Raw genomic sequence first — 21988 nt, 5'->3', positions numbered from 1 at the left:
ATGGAGTCGGGAAGGAATTTTTCCCCTGTGATGAGGCTACTGTCGTCTGCCTCACGAGGGTTTTTTGCCTTCCTCTGGATCAACACAGGTTGAATTTGATGGACACCTGTCATTTCCAACCTTATAAACCAATAATTGGCCTAATACCCCCAAATAAATTAGAATTGCCCCTTTTTCCCAGCTAAATAGGTATGGCCGCCATTCCCATTAGAGGATGCCATGATGCAATTACAAAGCCTCTGTGCGGCCAGGACAGTAGAAACCCCCGACAAGTGACCCCATTCTGGAAACTCCACCCCATAAGGAATCTAACAAGGGGGGCAGCGGGGATATGGCCCCCTGGTGACGGCCACATTTGGGACGTGAAAATGAAAAAAATGGTATTTTTTATTTTCTCGGCACATGTTCTACGTAAGTGCCTGTCACCAGTGGGGTCCATATGCTCACTGCACCCCTTGTTAGATTCCTTATGGGGTGTAGTTTCCAGAATGGGGTCACTTGTCGGGGGTATCTACTGACCTGGCAGCACAGGAGCTTTGTAATTGCGACATGGCCTCCATCCTCCATTCCAGCCTCTAAATGGCGCTCTGTCCCTTTGGTGGCTTGCCCTGTGCCCATATGGCACATTATGCCCACATATGGGGTATTTTCGTAATCAGGGGAAACTACCCTACACGTTTTGTGTTAATTTTCTTTTTTAACCCCTTGTGGAAATGGAAAAAATCAAGGCTAGACCAACATTTAGTGTAATTTTTGTAAAATTTTTACTCTAAATCATTAATCTTGTCATGATTTTTTCATTTTCACAAGGGGCTAAAAGATAAAAAAAAAACACTAAATGTGTAGAGCAATTTCCCCTGAGTACGGAAATACCCCACTTGTGTACATAAAGCGCCATTCGGGTGCAGGGTAAGCCTCCGAAGGGAAGGAGCGCCATTTGGTTTTTGAAGGCTGGATTTGGATGGAATGGATTTTAAGGGGCCATGTTGCATTCAAAAGGCCTCTGTGTTGCCAAGACAGTTGAACCCCCCCACAAGTGACCCCATTATGGAAACTACACCCCTCAAGGAATGTAACAAGGGGTGTAGTGAGCATATGGACCCCACTGGTGACGGGCACAAATGTGGAACAATGTGGCGTGAAAATGAAATATTAAATTTTTTACACTATAATGTTGGTTTAGCCTTGAATTTATCATTTTCACAAGGGGTTAAAAGAGAAAAAAACACACAATAAGTGTAGAGCAATTTCCCCCGAGTCCGTAAATACCCCACATGTGGACATAAAGCGCCATGTGGGCGCAGGGCAAGCCTCCAAAGGGAAGGAGCGCCATTTGGATTTTGGAGGTTGGATTTGGCTAGAATGGATGATGAACGCCATGTTGCATTTACAGAGCCCTCGTGCTGCCAAAACACTGGAAACCCCCCACAACTGACCCCATTCTGGAAACTGCACCCCTCAAGGAATCTAACAATTGGTGCAGTGAGGATATGGACCCCTTGATGACGGGCACATTTGTGCCATGAAAGTGAAAAAATTAAATTTTTTACTTTTACGTCACATTGTTCCACATTTGTGCCCGTCACCAGTGGGGTCCATATGCTCACTGTGCCCCTTGTTAGATTCCTTGAGGGGTGTAGTTTCCAGAATGGGGTCACTTGTGGGGGGTTTCCAGTGTTTTGGCAGCACGAGGGCTCTGTAAATGCGACATGGCCCTTGAAATCCTTTCCAGTGAAATTCAGCTTCCAAAAGCCAATTGGCGCTCCTTCCCTTTGGAGGCTCGTCCTGCGCCCCCTTGGCACTTTATCGCCACATGTGGGGTATTTCCGTACTCGGGAGAAACTGCGCTACACATTTTGTGTCTTTTTTTTCCTCTTATCCCTTTAAGAAAATGAAAAATTGAAGGCTAGAACAACATTTTAGTGTAAAAAATACATTTTTCTTTTTTCACGCCATATTGTTCTGAAAATCTGTGAAGCACCTGTGGGGTCCAGATGCTCACCGCACCCCTTGTTACATTCCTTGAGGGGTGTAGTTTTCTAAATGGTGTCCCTTTAGGGGTGTTTTTTAGGTTTTGGCACCCCAGAGCCTCTGCCAACCTGAAGTGGTACAGTCAGAAATGACCAAATATAACGGAGGCGTTGAAATTCACTAGGCGCTCCTTTGTATCTGAGGCTTGTGGTTGCATCAAATAGCGCAATAGGGCCACATATGGGGTATTTCTATAAACTGCAGAAACGGGGCAATAATTATTGGGGTGCATTTCTCTGGTAATAGGTTTATAATTATGAAAAATATTGGATTACAATAAAATCTCTGCACAGAAAATTAAAATTTTCAAATTTCTTACACACTTAGCTTTTATTTCTGTGACTCCCCTAAAGGGTTAAAACACTTTCTGGATATGCTTTTGCAGAGTGTGGGGGGTGCAGTTTCTGAAATGGGGTGCTTTGTGGGGCTTTCTAACATACAGGCCCCTCAAATACACTTTAAACCTGAACAGGTCCCTAAAAATATCTGATTTTGAAATTTTACAGAAAATTTGGAAATTTGCTGCTAATGTTTTAAGCTTCCTATTGTCTAAAAAAAATTAAAGATCGTTTAATAAATGCCGCCAACATAAAGTAGACATGTTGCTAATGCTATTTAATATATAATTTATGTGGTATAACCACTTTCTGTATACGCAAAAAAGTTTCAAAGTTGGAAAAATGCATTTTTTCACATTTTTTCACATTATTTGGGTTTTTTTCATAAAGATTTGTTATGATTATCGACTCCAATTTACCAGAAATGTAAAGTACAATATGTCACGAGAAAACAATCTCAGAATCAGCCGGATAGGTAAAAGCATCCCGAAGTTATTAATGAATAAAGTGACACTGGTCATATTCATAAAATTTGTCTCTGTCATTAAGGCCATTTCAGGCTCTGTCCTTAAGGGGTTAATATGAATTCTTTCGGCAATTTTTAAGTTTTTCCATTTTGTACAAGTTTCACTATATTTCTATGGCCATCTTTGAGGAGGTCCAAAAGTTTGTAAAGAACAGAGTATGGCTATGTTCACACAATGTCAAAAATAGAGAAAATGTGTCCGATTTTGATATTTAAAATACATCAATTTTTGCCGCGATTTAACTGACTGCAATGGCAATGAAACGGACGTCCAATGCACAAAATGCGTTGAATACCAGACGTTTTACCCACAGATGTGAAAGTAATGAACATGATCATTATTTTCAAACGTCTTTTGCTTTTCTTTTTCCATTGTTCTTTCTCCGTTTTTACTATTAAATTAAATGGACTTTTCAATTAAGACACACCCAAAGTCCAATTAGTAACCCAAACTAGTATAATGTACCAACAGCCATCATTGCACTAAGGGGAGGCCAGACAGCTAAATGATGTCCGTTATTTTAAACTCAAAATAACTGACGTTATTTTAAATGGAGCTGAAAAAAGGTTGTGTGAACATATCCTAAACATATATTAGACAAAAAAATAGAATACTGACAAAGCTAATAATTGAAAATCTTACATAAGGCCAGAGAAGTATGATCTAATATTAAGAACCAAATAATACATTAGTTGACAAAAAGTTGACACTAGTCTTGTTAGAACTAAAGGTGATCGTTTACCTTCAATAGCTGTCAACCAAACAAGGAGCTTTCTCTCTCTCTATCTACCCATACATATGAACTTTTGGCAAGACCAAAAAGCCATGGAACCTCAATGGAGGGAGGAGAGGTAAACTGCTGCCAAACAGCTAGCCCTGACAGAAACTAAACCCTAGGATTAAGCATGGCTGACCCAACTCTCTTGCCTGACATCAGTGGGCAGGGCCTGATACATTTTAGAGAGCTGGCCCGCACAAGCAAATTTAGCAGGTTCAGATGACTACCGACTAATGTATAGGCACATTAAGACCTTCCTCTTGCTCTGGTGGTTTTATTGAAGAGAGGCAAGACAAAGCAGAGGTCAGGGCAGACGGAAGGTACATTCATCTACCAACTAGTTGTGGTTGTGATTCTAAATATAAAATTGGCAAAATCAACTTAATTCCACCATTGGTTACAGTGTAAATATCTTCTTGGGCTTTGCAATGTCAGGCAAGGTTCACAATTAGGGTGCACTATACCTGTTTATATTTGGCAGTAACAGTAATATTTCTCTATATAGTACTGTAATAATTATCAAAAAAGGATATTTTCTGTGCAGGGAGCCGAATCCAAACTGTTTTTAAAATCTCAGATAAAAATGCTGCTATATGATAATGATGTCATTCACAGACACATGTCCAATGATCTTTTTTTCCCTAGGTACAGTAATGAGCTGTGTTATACTCGTTAATGAGAGACAGAATAACAAGGGCATGCAAGGCATAGATAGGTCACTTTATAGGTAATTCTCAGTCCCTAATTATACATACCAGTTCTCTGCATTGTGCAAACAGTTGCAGGGCGCTCTCCTAATTTGTCATGCAGTTACAGTGCCTGTTCACCATATGCATTATTATTGGTTATACTGTATGTACGTAACTCCTCAGAGACAGGCACTGCACCATTCACTTTACATTTTAACACAGCATATGCTTAACAGTGGTCAGAAATTATGGGCTAAAATTAGATACTAAAATAAAATGATAAATTGAATTTATAAAAATAATTTCAAACAATTGTCTAACATGAGATTTCATATATTTCACCAGGTCGATGTCTAATGTCACTGCTAATGGAACCAATGTAATATGAAGTTGGGGTTTCATTACAGTTTTATTTATTAGAAAATGTGATAGGCTTGGTGGGGGGGATGTCAAGGCTGGAGGAATTCCTGCAACAACTCCGTATAAACGCATTTCCACAAACATACTCCCCCCCCCCCCATAAGAGCCACATACAGTACACCTTTCGAAAAACCTCCAAACAGCCAAAAACAACCTGAGGGTTTCCTGCCATACATCACAGGATAGAAACAGCTGCAGCCTTCCTGATCAGCTGCACCAGAACATGGTGAGATGGTTAACCCACAGCTACTGTCGCCTTAGGCAAAGCTCAATCTCCAGCTATCTGGTGGTCTTCAAGAACAATTGAAGTCCTCTACAACGATCTCCCCACACTGTCTCAGAGGAGGACAGCATCTACGCCCACAGACCTGCGCTGGTTAACAGGTACATAGTTGCCATCAGTCCTGATTTTGCAAACTGTTCCAGTTTTGAATGGACAGTCTTGGCATATTAATGATCTGAGTATGTTCTACCAAGCTCCCTCACTTCATTGCAATAGTGACATGTAAAAAAGAAGGCAGCCAGGTGCACTCACCATTATGCGATTGTGTAGCTTTTATTTAGGATTCAGATTCAATCCATGCGGGTAATGTGGACGCCAACACCCTCCACTGGGATGACAGCCATTTCACGCCCTAGTTCGGCGCTTCGTCAGATCTGATCTGACGAAGCGCCGAACTAGGGCGTGAAACGGCTGTCATCCCAGTGGAGGGTGTTGACGTCCACATTACCCGCATGGATTGAATCTGAATCCTAAATAAAAGCTACACAATCACATAATGGTGAGTGCACCTGGCTGCCTTCTTTTTTACATGTCACTATTGCAATGAACTTGTTTTTGCTCATGCATGGTAGCACCACTTATGCAAGTCTCTCTAGAGTTACCTTCCTTGTGCCGCAAATAGCTTCACCCATGCTAATAGTGCCGACCGCCTCACTCTTTGTCTCATTGTGAATTGTTACGGACTCCCTCACTTCATGATGGCAAACTTTGTCTCCCTGAACTACCCCTATGCCTCTAACTATGAGCACTCATAATGAGGATTATAGTTAAATGCAGACTGCTGAAAGCAGTATTCTGCCTCCACCACTAAAGGCCCCTCTTTCTCCTAGCTCCACTGCAGGGACGTCACTCATAATTCTTGGCTCACATAGTCTAAAGTAAGAGACGATGGTGGTGTACTGCATGGACCCAGGAAAGTAGTGTGGTTGCTGTTTATTTTTTGTTTTTAATAAACAAAAAGTTAATAAAGAATTAAGTATGGGTGGGAGATTGCCTATACATACAGGGCGATTGCCTTGGGGGTGGGGGATTTTTATCGCAACAGAGGTAAAAACTTTTGTTTAACCCCTTAGTGACCAAGCCTATTTGGGCCTTAATGATCAGGCTCATTTTTCAAAATCTGACCTGTCTCACTTTATGCACTTATATCTCAGTGATGCTAGCGATTCTGAGATAATTTTTTCATAACATATGGTACTTTATGTTAGTGGCAACATTTGGTCACTGTCTTGTGTGTTTTTTGTGTGAAAAACATCAAAAGATCAGGAAAAATTTGATAAATTAGCATTTTACGAACTTTGAAATTCTCTGCTTCTAAAAAAAGAAAGTCACATTAGTTACTAAGTCACATTAACAATGTGTTCTCTTTATTCTAATTTCATTTTGTAAACATGTTTAACTTTTTTAGGGTGTTAGGGGGCTTAGAAATGTATCAGCAAATTATCACATTTTCATGAAATTTCTAAAACTGATTTTTTTTAGGGACCAGTTCTTTTTTTAAGTGGATGTAGGAGGCTTGTATACTGGAAATCCCCACAAGTGGCACCATTTTGGAAACTTAAATAATTAATCTATTGGTATAATGAGCATTTTGACCCTACAGGGGCTTGAGGAAAGTATTCACCATTACGCCGTAAAAAAATGGAAAACAGAAAGTTTCCAATAATTTATTTGTTTACATTAAAGTATCTCATTTTTATAAGCAACATGAGAGAAAATGCACACCAAAATTAGCAAAACAGGTTCTCCTGAGTACAACGGTACCCCATTAGTGGGCATAAACCACTGTATGGGCACACAGCCGGGCTCAGAAGTTAAGGAGCACCAATGAGCATTTCCAGTTCAGATTTTGCTGAAGAAGTTTCTGAGCGCCACGTGTGTTTGCAGTGCCCCTGTAGTGTAAACGAAATAGAACCCCCCTAAAAAAGTTATCCCATATTAGAAAGTACACCCCTCAAAGAATTCATCTTGTGTGTGGTGAGCATTTTTTACCCTACAGGTAAACAGGTAGAGGAAAGTATTCAAAATTAGACCGTAAAAATGAAATGAACAGGAGAGAGAACGCACCCCAAAATTTGTAACACAGATTCTCCTGAGTACAATGGTACCACATATGTGGGCATAAACCACGGTATGGGCACACAGCAGGACTCAATCGGGGGTGTTCACTGGCAATCTAGGGAGGTTGCAAGCAATCTGGGGTGGTAACAGGCAATCTGGGGTGGTTACGGGCAGTCTGTGGCAATCTGGGGTGGTAATGGGCAATCTGGGGTGGTTATGGGCAGTCTGGGGCAATCTGGGGTGGTTACAGGCAATCTAGGGGTATTTATTGGCTATCTGCGGTGGTTATGTGCAATCTAGGGGTGTTTACTGGCTATCTTGGGTTGACGGGCAATCTGGGGGTGTTAACTTGCTATCTGGGGTGGTGACAGGCAATCTAAATGGTTACAGGTAAACTGGAGTAGTTATGAGTAATCTGGGGTGGTTACAGGTAATTCGGGGTGGTTACATGTAATCCAAGGACATTACAGGTAATCCGTGGCACTTGACTTTGGGGATAAAAAGTGCTGACAGCATTTGGAACAAGCAATCAGCAGTATATAGCATATACCGCTGATCCCTTGTACCGGGACCACACCGGGTGGTCCCCGATCATTGCTCCATGCTCTCTGCCACCTCCGGTGGTGGACAGAATGGGGCTTTGATCATTTTTAGGAATCCATCACTGTGAACAGTCTAAATGACTTTTTGATCTCTTTTATGACCTATTTTCTAAAGCGGATTGATAAAATACAGCTATTCTGGTGCTGTTTTTTTTAATTTTTTTAAACGTTACAGCCTGTGTTGTGCAATATAACTATTGATACAGTTTTATACATTGGGTCGTTGCGGACATTGTAATACCAAATATGTATAGGATTTGTGTTTTTGATCTGTTTTATGTAACATTTTATTGTGTATCGGGAATGTCATGCATTTTTATTATTGGAACTGTTTTGTGTTTTGGTGCACTGTTTTTTTTTAACTTTTACAGTAGTGTACATTACTTTACACTAGTGTAAATACTGAACAGTGACCTTTAATCACTGATACAATACACTGCACTACTACCTGTCAGCATGATGGCATCTCCCTGATAGATGCCACAGAGGGGCGGTAGAACATTTCGATACATGTGCCGTTAAATGGCACATATATTGGAATACGGCCCATCAGTGACCACCGTCAAAAAACTCCAGTTAACCCATTAAATGTTGACATGAACAGGCCAGTGTTGCAGTGGCACTTCTAATAAATAAAACAGGTAAATAGTTTTTTTTTTTAAAGGCCTATTCCCAGAATTACTATTATAAAAAATAATTTTTGGAGGTACCTCTATCTACCTCCAGGACCATCTGTCCCCTACTATCCTTCTTTAGGCACCTCTGGCCTCTCGTTTGCAGTGCTGGTGGCCAAAACATCTGGGTAAAAAAAAAAGTGGGTCATATCGCGAGGCTATGTGTACGGTATCACAAGACCGTGTGATGTTCTTGATAAGGGTTTTCCTTAGCATAAAGACAGGGACTTTGGGACTGGTGCACGCCAGCAGGTAGTGTCACGATACCATATGACGTCAGTATCACGGCCATGTGACATCAGGTGCTGGATCGCGTATGCTGCGGGAACGTCCATCTGGCTATTCTGTATTGAGATAAAGATACAAGCTGTTTACAGTGTAACACGCACATTTAAGATACCATCTGGCTACATTTACATATTGCCTTTCACTTGATATCATCTCTTGTGATGTTTCATCTACAGCAATGCTAAGTATATGTTTATTACAGCAATGTATACTTTGTTGGTCTGGAATTGGGATTTATGCTCTGCAGGCTTAAGAGTGATAGCAACATCATGCTGTAGCACTAAAATGTGGATGTGAATTATAATGCTTCTGGGGATGCATTTGATATATGGCATTATCAGCAGGCTGCATGTTCTAAAATACATATTGTTATATCCAGTCTATTTTGGGTGTGATCTGTGGCATCCAAATTTAGTGTATATTGTGTTTAGTGAATTCCATACATGTACCTGTAGTTATTTGGCCAGACACTATGGTGTTTACCTTTTTGTTCAGAGCCTCCTGATGAGCCCTGCAATGTGCAGCAGGGGGAAATTGTCATGGCATATTGATTTTAGACATTATTGTTATTATTATTATTATTATTATTATTATTATTATTATTTTATTAGAAATCAACCCACCAAGAAGGTATAGTGGGGTTATATAGGCCTTAGGTCCCTGAGTGAGATAGCAATAAGAGTAGGCCCCTTCATGCACCTATTTCCGAGGATTAGTAGGTTACCCTTGGCTGGTCCACCCTATCTAGTGGTGGCAAGCCAAATAGGTATATACCTACTTACTATTAATACATGGTTTTATTTAGTAATATTAAAGGTATGTTCAGACTTCTTCATTACTTTATCTCTGTTTAATAATCAGAAAGTTAGTATATGTGTTTAAAATTTTTAATCAATTGCAAGCATATAATTTTCTCTATGCCATCTAACATATTAATATTAGTTCCTCTGTGATGATTAGGTAGGTCATATTTAGCACCTATCTAATTGTCAAGATCGAATATAAATTATGAAAAATGCTTGTCAGAGTAAACTTTTTTATTCAGGATTGGAGTTGTGTTCTATAATATTTTAGAAACATTGTTTAAAGGGGTATGTGACATTGGGCATAAATAATCATGTGTACTCCATATAGGCTTTCTCAGGTCCTACCCTATCACTGCCAAAGCATGTAAAACAATAGTTACAGTTACACTAGTATGGCATAGGTCAAGGACATTGTCCAAGTGGATTTGTGTAAATCTTCTGGAAGCAAAGGATATTGGTATAGCTAACTAGCAGATTTTTTTTTTTAACTATAAAACACTCTAACTTCATGGCGTAGTTTTGCCTTGTTGTCCTGAAGAACCTTTAACCCCTTAAGGTCAAAGCCAATTTTCGTTTTTGCACTTTTGCTTTTTCCACTTTATGTTTAAAACTCCATAGCGCTTGCATTTTTTCACCTAGAGACGTATATGAGCACTTATTTTTTGTGAAACCAATTGTACTTTGCAATGACAGGCAATATCTTTCCATAACATATGCTGCGAAACCGGAAAAAAATCATTTGCTCTTGTCAAATTGAAAAAAAAAGGAATTTGTTTTGATTTCGGGGAGTTTTGCATTTATGCTGTTCGCCCTATGGTAAAACTAACTGGTTATGCATGTTCCTCAAGTCGTTATGATTACAACGATATGTAACATGTATAACTTTTATATTATCTGATGGCTTGTAAAAAATTCAAACCATTGTTAACAGATATATGTTCCTTAAAATCGCTCTATTCCCATGCTTACAGCGCTTTTATCCTTTGGTCTATGGGGCTGTGTGAGATGTCATTTTTTGCGCCATGAGCGCCATGATGCATTCTTTCTATCGGTACCTTGATTGCGCATATACGACTTTTTGATCACTTTTTATTACATTTTTTCTGGATTTGATGCGACCAAAAATGCGCAATTTTGCACTTTGGAATTTTTTTGCGCTTACGCCGTTTACCGTGCGAGATCGGTAATGTGATTATTTAATAGTTCGGGCGATTACGCGCGCGACGATACCAAACATGTTTGTTTATTTATTTATTTATATTTATAAAATAGGAAAAGGAGGGTGATTTGGACTTTTAATAGGGGAGGGGATTTTTTATTAATAAAAAAACATTTTTACTTTTATTTTTACTTTAACTAGAAGTCCCCCTGGGAGACTTGTATATAGATAGCACTAATCTCTCATAGAGATCAATGCTGTGTATATACACAGCAAAGATCGATTAGATCAGTCATAGATTGCTATGGCCTGCTGCATAGATTGCTATGGCATGGGCAGAAGAACGGATCTCCCCCCCGCAATCGCATCGTGGGGGGGAGATCCGTCCCACTAGACACCAGGGACATGTGGATCTAAGCATCTAAGTGCAGTTGCCAGGTTTGACAGCTGCACTTAGAGGCTTAATTAGCCGGCGCGGCAACGGGACCTGCGCCAGCTAATAGAGGCACTGACCGGCTGCACATGTCAGCCGGGATCAGCGCCGCTCAGAGCGGGGTCCCGGCGGGACCCCTCTCTGAACACCCCGCGCGGCACCATGACGTATCAGATACTTCATGGGTCACTGAGGGGGTTAAAGGAGAACTCCGGGCAAAATAAATTTTAAGAACTGTTATTGCCAAACATTATTGCAACAATGTTATTAAAATTACTAATAGACACTTATTATGGGAAATGCGCACATAGTGCATTTTTCCTGCACTTACTACAGTATGTTCATTTCTATGCAAAGTTTGTGACATCACGTCCCCTCTGCTTCAGAGCTGGCGGCTCCTGCAGCTCCAGTCTGTCCCGCTAAAGGGATCACCCCCTCCATCCCCTTGCAGCTCCTGACACCTCTCTTCCTGTCTTTATGCAGACTCCCTCTGCCCCTAATTACCTCTGACAGTTCTCCCTTCGCCTCCCCCGCTGGCCTCTCCCAAGTCCCTGCCCCCTGCCTGCTATACTAGTGGTGCTGAGGGATGCCAGCACAGAGACAGGTGAAAGTAGATGGAGGAGTAGGATGTCCTCTAAGGGGGGGATCTCCGCTAAGGGGAAAACTGTCAGAGCTAGCTGGGAGCAGAGGAAGATGACATAAAGACAGGTAGAGAGAGGTTCAGTAAGCTGGGGGAGGATGGAGGGGGTGATCCCTATAGTGGAACGGACTGGAGCAGTTATTTTCGGAATTTTTGTTGGGCAATAACATATCTTAAAATTAATTTTGCCCAGAGTTCTCCTTTAACCCCTTAAAGTATACCTGTCATGCCCCAGCCTGTTCGAATCTCAGCTCATGGTAAATGGCCGAGACTGTGCTCTGAGTCATTATTTAGTATTTGATTTCTAGCTTTTAATTGTACCAGTCTGCACACTGTCTGAACAAGGCCAAATTTCTTCTGCTTTAGTAATTGATTCTCTACCACACCCATCTTTTCTCTGCTAAATTCATGATTGTCATTTAACCATAAACCTTTGTTTTACTTGTGATTGACATCTTGCCTTTACACTCATCCTTTGCTTTGTCAGTCTGTGTCCTGTGTGCCTGGTTCAATCACCTTCTGGGCCAGATTCTGACATCCTATACAGTGTCTGTTTGTCCTATGCTCTACATTAGCTATTATTCTTACTGGAGCAAGCCAAGCCTACCCTGTGTTGCATATCTCCGTGTCTCTTTATGTGGTTCCTCCTCTGATCTTGGCTTTTGAATCTATGACCTCTCCTTTTGGATCTTGATTTTGTACCTTATTGACCCTGGCCCGTAAAACCATCCATTGGTGTTTTGTCTGTCTTCCCTTTTTTTTGTGTTGTACACCTCAGACCAAACTCAGGTAAGGAATTGTTTCCCAGTTCCTGGCCCAGGCACCTAGGGTTTTCTTAAGGCAAATAGGCAGGGACATTTGGGTGGGGCAAGTCCAAGGCTCACTGTCTGTGTTCTCCCTATACCCTTCCTGGTCACCAAGTGGTAGCCTACCTTTCAATTAGTCAGCGTGGCAGGATATGTTGAAAAACTTACAACGCAGTCTACGGTGTTTCCATGAGTTCCGTCGACTGCAGATAAGTACAATTGTGTGTAGAGAAAGATAACTGTTGTGTATGATGTTAGGACTTTCTATAGGTAATGGCAGCATTGGTTTTCGTGCGGTATTTATTATGCTCAACCTGTGAGAACTGGGTGTGACACTGTGCTGTGGAGTAGTCTTAACTCTTTATAGTCATTCCCACATTACAGTGACAGAGAGGGTGCTGCCATTCTGAAACGTAATTGTATTTTATACTATGTACATAAAAAGTCTCTATGTCTGCTATAATGGGTTAATTTTTATTTTTTTTTGGCAGTATCATAATTTAAATTGGATCATGTGATATACCTATCAAGGTGTTTCGTCTAATGTATGGGAATACACAGCATGAGATGTTACATTACCAAGTTGCATATAAGGAAGTTAATATTTCATTTCTATCCTGATGGTTTTCTGCTACACATGGAGGTGATTCTCACATATTTCAATGGGAAACCTAATGGAGCAGAAACACATTCCCACAGCAAGAAGTCCCAGAGGGAGAACAGACAGGCACAGAGCCCAGGTCTACAAATGGATTGATAGATTTCTTGTATTGTTGCTTATTCATTGTTATTTATAAGAGGAATTGCTGCTTTTGTCTCAGAAAACAATAAAGCAGTCACAAGAAAATCTGAATTATGTTGATTGGATCCAGCTGAAAAAAATGACCAAAATATCTTTTCGTGTAACAATGCACAATTTGTTATACGGTGCTTAATATGGAAATATTTTCAACACATATTCATCTAAAACCACCTATAAAGGAGCATTTTTCTATATACCCTTATCAAATTCACATTTGTCTTACTTTTTTTGTGTGAGATAAGAGAATTTATTACTTTTACTGCTAGTAAATATTAAAATAGCTTGTCCCAATATATTACAGTTTTCATGTTCGTGTCAAACAATTTATGACGTTTGTGAATTTAAGTGAAACATAAAAACTGATATTACCATTATGGATGTACAAAATATAGCATATCAAACAAACAGGGAAGAACAAATTTACTGTAAGGTGCCCAAACTCCTCTGTCTTGGTAAAAATGATTTAATTTAAATATATTTTGATTCATAAAATAAAGAGATTCTCTCCACAGAAATAACTACTTTTTAAAATGCAGACACTACGGCATCCTAATTGATTTTGCCAAAAGAAGTCACAACAAGACATTTCCCCTGGGAAAATGTAGTATTACATACCAGTAAGTGCTTCATTAACTTCTATAGCTTCTTTTAGACCAAAAATATTCAGTTTACAGTGCATTTACACATTGTGACAAATAGAGTGGCCCGGGCTACACAAACAAGACTTATATTGTTTGTGCAGCCTGGAAAACTGCTACACATATATGCATATATTGGTACTGTCAGTTTAAATATTACAAGTAGTGTATACTTAGCACGCTGCTTGTAATCCGGCATCCAGGTGTCCCGTCTTCTTCAGGCCATGTCTCTTCAGGGCATGTCTCCCGTCTTCTTAAGGCCCAGCTATATCTTCAGGCCAAGGCTCCTCCTTCTGTCAATGATTCTGGGGGAGAGAGGGCCGGAAAATAAAGGATGGCAGGATGGGAGACCTGGATCCTGCTTACAAGCAGTGCGGATGTAAGTATACACTGCTGCCTGTGATCTTATATCTACATATCCGTGCTGTCAGTTTTCTTTAATTATTATTAGCCACACATAACAATGTTTACACAGGACAATGTGTGGCTTACAATGATACATTTTAAAGCCTGCTCTAAAGACCAGGGCTCTGGCATTTTCCCTGTTGTCGGCTGATGAGCGTCACTTATACACAGGCTGATTATCGGCCGCAGGATCGGTAATAGCATAGATCCTGGCCAGTAATCTGCCTGCATAAAAGGTCCTTTAGAATTGAACTCTTCTCTTGCGAGTCGGAGAGGTTAGCCAGTCCGAGAAAAAAGTTCCGATTACTTGACCCAGCTGTAGCTATCACTAGGATGGGGGTCTCAGCACTAAGACCCTATATTAATGTAACTTTTGACATGACTGTGTAACATGTGAAAAGTTTATTTAACAAGGCAGTGTCATTATAAAGAAACTTGTGTCACAGTTTTGGTGGCTCATGGTCATTTCACTGTGGATTCCACTCCCCGACTAATAATCTCTATGGGTATGGTGCTAACTGGACATAGATTATGTACTGTACAGTGGGATGCAGTGTTGGTACCTGCTCATTTTCCTGATTGGTGAGGCTCCTCGACTAATTAAAACTTTTGACATGTAACAGTGAAATTTAACTTTTTTTTTTAAATGACAGATACACTTTAAATAACAGTAACTTTTTTAAAATATTTGTACAGCCTAGAGCAGATGAGAGTGAAAAACAGTATATTTATCCCCCTTCACTGAATAACTTTGGGACTTCAGTTTCAGTGATATTTAGTGGCCTGTACAGCTAAATATCAAAATTAAAAGTGACACCTGTTAGTAGAAAAGACAATAGCAGCTCAGCCTCCCTCCGTATAGAATGGCCTCTGCACAGGTCACAGAGCATGCTTACAAATATGTCCCATACAAATAATAGGGTCTGGAGATGTTCATTGTGCCTACCTTCATGAAGCTTGCAATAAAGCATGTCACTAAATGTTTAAAAAACAAAAAACTCAAGCAAGATGATTGCCCCTATAATAATGTACTAAAATAAAATAAATTACAGTCAGCAAATGGAAACAGATTAAAAAAAAAGAATAGAAAAAAAAACATGTTTCAGTGATGGAATCTAATCAGTAAAATAAATCTAGGTGATAGATTCCCTAGCAGAGAGGAACTTATTGACAAGCGACACTGATATATTAGATCAGTTTTGTTCCTTTTATCTATCGCTATACACTTCCAAAGCTATTAAAGTAGAGCATGAAATTGCAGATGCAACTACCATCTATTATGAAGGAACAAAACCACTTGATACAGTTAGATTTCCACTGAATTCTATAAGGAACATAAAAAACATAATGGCAGTATTTAGGGCCCTATTCCACCGGACGATTATAGTTTACATAATCGTTAACGATTAACGATCTCAAACGACCGCTATTGCGAAAGACCTGAAAACGTTCACTCATTTCCATGGAACGATAATCGTTACTTATGATCGTAATTGCGATAGTTTTTCTTCGCTATGTATTCGCTATTGCGTTCGTATCTATTGCAAACGACCGAACAATGTCTTATTCAATGCAAACGATTTGCGAACGTTTTGCGAATGAGCAACGATAAAAATAGGTCCAGGTCTTATAAAGCGATCAATGATTTCTCGTTCGGTCGTTAATCGTTAACTGCATTTCGACTGAACGATTATCGTTTAGATTCGAACGATTTAACGATAATCTGAATGATAATCGTCCGGTGGAATAGGGCCCTTAGTGATGCATTTAAGATGAGTACATGCAGGAAGCAGTAATAGTACTTATCACTGACCCGGCGAAAGATATACAGTTGAAAAAATCATACCACACAATGCCACTACTTTCTGTGGACATTACAGATGAGTGAACTTGCCGAATATTTGGGTTCACATGAAACGGAGCGATCAGCAATTGAATTTGTTATCAGAGATGTGATTATAAGAATCACCAGACTGCTATATGTTTATCCAAGGGCACACAATTAAGATAATCGATTCAATCCCCAATACATTTGAGCTATTAAGGTGGACACGACAGGGGTGTCCTCTGCCCCCTCTGCTGTTTTCTTTGGAAATAAAGCTGTTGAAGGCAGTACTGAGATTGTTTCCTTGGTGTTTGGTGATACTAAGGAAAGGGTTGCACAATGGGCTACTGACCTAGTGCATTTTTTGGGTGACTTTAAGAAATCACTAATTCATATGTTGGCAATTATAGATTTATTTGGAATCTTTTCTTTAACAGATGAATTGGAAAAAAAATCTATTTTACTTCCTATAGATATTCTCTAGGAAAACACCCTAGTAGTAGGTTATGAATTTAAATGTCCGGGGATAAGGATCAGGGGAAATGATACTTATTTATACCCTTAAATTTGGTACCCAAATTGGATACCTAAAGCTAGAAGAGTTCAACATGGTGTGAACTCCCCCTCCCCAGAGTTTGTAGGACAAACTGTACGAGGGGCTGCTAATAAGTATTTGGCTTTACGCAGAAAGAAACTACATAGGAAGATGAAACTTTACACTTATTCCACAAACTCCTTTTATCGGTATTCCAAGTTCTGTAAGCCTTGCAAAAAGAAGGGTTTTAGTTGTGCCCCAAACTAAACATCCATAGTAGCCATGGCATCAGAAACGGTGTAAAATTTGGCACCCTTGAGGTGTTTCTTCAGGTTTGGAAACAGATTCTAGTCAGAGGGAGCTAGTTCTGGTGAATAAGGTAGGTGGTTAACCAGCTGGAGGCCTACCTCTCCTAGTTTTGCCATGGTCGCTTGTACAGTGTGAGCTGAGGCGTCTTGCAGGAACAAAATTCCTTTGAACAGCTTACCACACCTTTTGCCCTTTAGAGCTGGCTTCAATTAGTCCAAAAGTTCAATGTAATACCTTGCATTGATGGTGGAACTATTCTGAAGGTAGTCCACTAGCAGCATACCCACCTTATCCCAGAACACAGACAAAATCACCTTAGTGGCTAGTTTTTGCACCCTGAACTTCTTTGGACCAGGAGAATAACTGTGTCTCCACTTTTTTGACTGCTCCTTGGTTTCAGGGTCATACAAATAAATCCAGGTCTCATCCATAGTGACCTGTCGATCTAGATAGTTCTTATTAGTCCAGAAACACTGACTTCATAGCAGGTGGGGGCTGGCTGCAATCAGCAGCTGGCACCTCACCGTTAATGACAGGCTGCAGCAATCACGCTGCAGCATGACATTATTTCGTTAAACGCCACGATCGCCCCTGTCACTTACCGATCGGGACCCCCGCAGTGTACCCCCGCGGGACCCCCACAGTAAAACAGACCGCCGGAGGACTCTCTCACCTGCCTCCGTTTATTAATAATTAATTGCCAAAAAAAAGGATTTCATTAAAATAATATATATATAACATTAGAGAATCTGTGTAAACCTGCATATGGTTGTGTTCGGGCTGACCTATAGAATAATAGTATCATGTCGCTGTTACCATATAGTGCATTACGTAGACACAGGAACCCCTCAAAGGTTACCATATTGCATTCTTTTTTACGATTTAACCTATTTATATCTTCATAAATAATATATTTGGGATTCTGTCATACATGTTATGGTAAAATGAAAGACGCCATTACACAGTATAACTATTCCTGTAACAAACAAGCCATTACATGGCATGTAGATAGAAAACTGAAAGTGCTAGAGCTTTTAGAAAGGGAGGAGGGAAAAACGAAAGCGCAAAGATCAAAATGAACGCGGTCCACTGGGTCATTTTGGGCCTGGTCCTCAAAGGGTTAATTGTCCAGTTTGATCCGAATTTATGAAGTGCAATTTCCATAAAAAAAAAAACTCAATTTGGAAAAAAAAGCATGCCTAGAATTAGGTATAGGATTCTGTAACTAGGAAATGATGAAGGAGGCCTTATTTGTGAGTTTTCCTACCTGCTCACAGAATTCCTAATATGTCCCCAACAGCAAAACACCTTTTATTGTCTTTCCTTTATCAAGAGTATAGAACATCTAGTCGGAAGCCTGTGGAAGAATGAGATAAAATGATACAATAGCTTTCTATTTGGTTAATGAAATTTTGGCAATGAAAAAAATAAATAAATAAATAAAAAATTTTATATATATATATATATATATATATATATATATATATATATATATATAAAATTTATAAATATACAAGTATAAAAAAGAGAAAATATCCCTAAAGTTTATATTAATATTGTCCTCTTCAATAAACTCTATGAGGCAAAAGCTGATTTTCATTCTAGTAGATGGTCTCCTGTTTGTATCATGATTCATTAAGCAAATATCAGATGTATATGGAAGAAATACCTTTTCTTACCTTAGAAGATATCACACAACATGCAACATTTATGTTTCTCCGTGTTTTAACTAACAAGTAGTTAATAGTTGGATTTTTCAATGCTGTATAGGTTTAGTGGATCCAAGTGGTCATGGGTGTATGACCTCATAGGGAGGTAGGCAAAATGATATAGGAGTGTACACAACGGAGATGGCACCTAGTGCTCACCTGATTTATGAGTACAATCAGAGTATTTTGTTCATGGCAAGTATTTGTGCTTGTGGTGTCTTATTTTGTATAGAGCAATAAATCACCCATATTGCCGTGCATGATTAGGACTCCAAACTGGTTGGTCTTTTATAATGAGTGAAATTATTATATATTTACTAACTGATATGTTATATTGTATTTTAAAATATACAGTAAGTTAAAAAAAAAAAAAAAAACAGCTCTTCAGTAGAATCTGTATGTAGGACTTAAAAAATGTTTTTTGAGGATTTAGAGGGAAACTAAAAGCAGGCTAGAAGACTCATAGAAGATGGGACAATGAGGATGAGGGTACTTTCTTTGCCTTCATCCTCATCACCATTTTCTTTACTTTTTTCAATGTGCAAATAGGCAGTTTGGTGCACAGGGGGTGGGACTACCAGGGGTGGGAATATTTATTTGGCGCTCTGCAGTGATGAGTGATGTTACTGCAGAGAACTACCTCAATATTCATAAGGTGGAGTGTGTAAAGTGAGTAGAGCAGATCGGTCCAGGGCAGTAGTCCCCTACTGCGCAGTACCTAATTTGCACATTGAATAAAGTGAAGATTTACTAAAAGGAACGCTGAGAATGAAGGTGTAAGGACCACAATCCTGCAGGGACCACAATCCTGCAGGGACGTGCGGCGAATTAGCAATGGAGTCAAGGCAGTCGACCTCAGTTATACTGGTGACGGTTAACCTAATCATGCCGCCCGTAGCTCCTGCAGAAAGTGTGGAGGGATATTTAAACAGGCGTCTGCATACAGCAGAAAGCTGTGATAGTCGTGGCTTGCACTCTACACCACCGTTCCTATCTTGATATTGTATTTACTATATTTGACCCTCTGCATCTTACCTCTCATTTGGGCTGTGTCTCCTGATTCTGTACTGCGTTCCTGTATGTGCTTGACTTGTTTACAGTTTCCACTCTGGTATGATTATTGGGTCATACTATTGCTATCTCAATTTTGACTGTTTGACTTTTTTACTGCTTACTCTCTCTGTTTTCGGCCTAGACATTACCGGTGGTTACTGACTTGGACCTTGACATTACCAGTGATTACTGACTTGGACCAGCCTTCTGACGGCCCCAGCACTTAGCAGTACAGGGGCTCACTGTACCTCCTTGATGTGAAAGAAGAAAAATAAAAAATTACCTCCATTCTCAGCATCCATGATTTTTCTAATCCTCTATAACCACCTTAATGGTATATGTACAGTCACTACAAAAAGTGGACATGATGTTGATAAGGTGGTTGTTTTTGACTACGTATTGTCAGCAAAGACAATGTCCACCCACTTGCATAAGGCTAAACTAGGGAAAAGAATTAACTGGATTGTGTTTGTTTCTTTTTACCCTTGACTCTTGACATGAAGATTTAGAATATAGCACTGTAAATGCCCGGGTTGCTACCCTGAAAGTAGCCTTCATTAGCAATGGTTGACTTGTCGATGGATAGAGGTCACTAATTCACAGTATCAAGGCAGCAGACAAAAATCATTGTTTAATAAGTAAAAGGTCAAGGCAGGCGGAGTTCAATCACTATTGTAGACAGGCAGAGGTTACGAGGGACAGCAGATGGTCAATAAGAAATCATGGTCAATAAAAAAATTCTGTTAAGCTGGGGATGGGAGTCTATGGATAGGAAGGACATCTTTGCAGAACATTGGCACCAAAATGATCTTATTGCTTAGGTCTACAGCAATGGGAAAAGTCTCCCAAAATAATGTGAAGCAAAGACTTTTCATGCTACAGACTCTATAGTCCAGAAATTGCATATTGCAACCTCCGAAACATGTATCTGCAAAGCGTATGCCTGTAATGTATTATTGTTATTGGAATGTGCCTTAACCATGATAGAAAAAAAGAGGCTGAAGATAAGAAGCAGGAGAGCAGAATAACAGCATTTATCATTTCATGGGACTTGCAGACAACCATATAAAAAAGAAGCCCTAAACTTTAGGTAAACATTTCCGCTGGGTGGATCTATGCATTTGAGGAATCAATAAATAAGTTTTTTTTATATATGATATAAGATAGATGGTGAGGAGGTTGGTATGTTTAGTTAGGCTTTACAATGAAATGGCTGGATTCACCTCCTGAAAAATCAATGAGATGAGGCTTTAAAAGATTTGCACATATTTATTAAAAAGTACTATTATTAAAATAGTTAGGTCATCATACACCGTAATGTAAAAGGAGCATCTTGGAACAGCAGAGATGTTGCAGCTGAACAAGAGGCTTTATTAGGCTACATTTACACAACATATTTTTTTAATTAATCACAGTGGTTGTTGCAATTTGCAACAATGGCCGTGATTAATTCAAAAGATACTTTGCATTGAAAATGAATGGAATCCCGGCTGGAGTGTATACACGTAGTATACATTCGGCCGGTATTGCAAGAAGCCGCATGGAAAACTGACATGTCAGTTTCTGAGGCCGCTATTCATTGAATAGCGGCCGCACAGAGCTGTCAGTTCACAGAATGGAAAGTGCGGCTCCGGACGCACTTTCAATTGACGGCTTTGGTGAATTGTGATGCGCCCACATTCCAATTCAACAGAAATTAAGTTCATCCGTTCGGTACCGCAGTACTGGTGGGGATGATCTTCACTGACACTGGCCGTTCTGTGACATGGCCGGGTCACAGAACGGCCGGTGTTTTACAGTGTGTGAACCCGGCCTTTAACTGAAAGTATGAAAGATGGACACTGCCTCTTGGAGCTTATGGACTTAATACGTATGCTTTAATTTTTGCCTAATAATTTAGATCAATAGATATAGACTTAAACCTTGCTAATGTTTATTGGTTATAACACGTATAAATGTTTTCAATTACTGTATAGATGTTACGTAGGTTGACTGAAGGGGTTTGAGATATCCTGTGGTGCTGCCAAATATAATATTTGGTAATTGGACAAAGAAATGAAGATCTTCAGAGAGACAGCTACTAAAGAGGACTTGAAGCTAAAGCTAAACCCAGGGGGAGCGAGATAGAATAGTGTCATGGGTACACAGTAAGAACTATTGAAGGAGGAGGACTGGCT

Source organism: Dendropsophus ebraccatus, chromosome 12 (assembly GCF_027789765.1).
Source record: "Dendropsophus ebraccatus isolate aDenEbr1 chromosome 12, aDenEbr1.pat, whole genome shotgun sequence".
NCBI classification, from domain to species: Eukaryota; Metazoa; Chordata; class Amphibia; order Anura; family Hylidae; genus Dendropsophus; species Dendropsophus ebraccatus.
Note: the sequence above shows the minus strand (reverse complement) of the source record.